The 918-nt window shown below is 38.9% G+C and overlaps 1 pseudogene; it reads right to left on the reverse strand.

The window, feature by feature from the left end:
- Positions 1 to 7: 7 nt before the first annotated feature.
- Positions 8 to 669, reverse strand: LOC123253953 (annotated as a pseudogene).
- Between the last annotated feature and the right edge of the window lie 249 nt (positions 670 to 918).

A 918-nucleotide genomic window follows, 5' to 3' on the forward strand; every position in this document is an offset into this window, starting at 1 on the left:
AATAAGGGTAGAATGGAATTTTACCTGCGTCAGGATTAATACCTGCCGCATTGCTGGAGCCTGTTTCACATAGGAATAACAGGTGTACCATTACTAGAGCTAAGATAATGAATGGTAGGATAAAGTAGAAGGCAAAGAATCGGGTTAGTGTAGCCTTATCTACAGAGAAGCCACCTCAAATTCATTGGACTAATGTGCTACCAATGGAGGGAATAGCCGAGAGAAGATCTGTAATGACTGTAGCCCCTCAAATGATATTTGTCCTCGTGGGAGCACGTATCCAACAAATGTGGTTACTGTAACGGTAAGTAATAGGATTACTGCGATGTTTCAAGTTTCTTTAAATAAATGGGATCCATAAAAAATAGCTCGGCCTGTGTGAGGAAAGAAGCATATAAAGAATATGGATGCTCCATTGGCGTGGAGGTTTCGAATAAGTCACCCATAGTTTATGTCTTGGCAAACATGTGCTAGTGATGAGAAGGCACTTAGTGTGTCTGATGTATAAGGTATGGCTAGGAAAAGGCCTGTCAGAATGTGAACAATGAAGCACATACCTAAGAGAGATCCCAAGTTTCATCAAGCTGAAACATTAGATGGTGCTGGTAGATCAGTGAAGAAGTGGTTAATGATTTCTATAAGTGGGTGGGTTTTTCATAGGTTGGTCATTAGATTTTTGTGGTTGAAATACAACGATGGTTTTTCATGCCATGAGTTATGGTTAGAGTCCATGCTAAAATAATAATAATGATAATGATAATAATTTTTTATTTCTTTGCTATTAATTTTGGGGTTTGTGGCTTTTGCTTCTAAACCTTCTCCCGTATATGGGTGATTGAGTTTGGTTGCTGGTGGCGGGTTCGGTTGTGCCATGGTAGTAAGTTTAGAAGATGTATTTTTAAGATTAGTGGGTTTTTT

Source organism: Gracilinanus agilis, unplaced genomic scaffold, assembly GCF_016433145.1.
Source record: "Gracilinanus agilis isolate LMUSP501 unplaced genomic scaffold, AgileGrace unplaced_scaffold11410, whole genome shotgun sequence".
NCBI classification, from domain to species: domain Eukaryota; kingdom Metazoa; phylum Chordata; class Mammalia; order Didelphimorphia; family Didelphidae; genus Gracilinanus; species Gracilinanus agilis.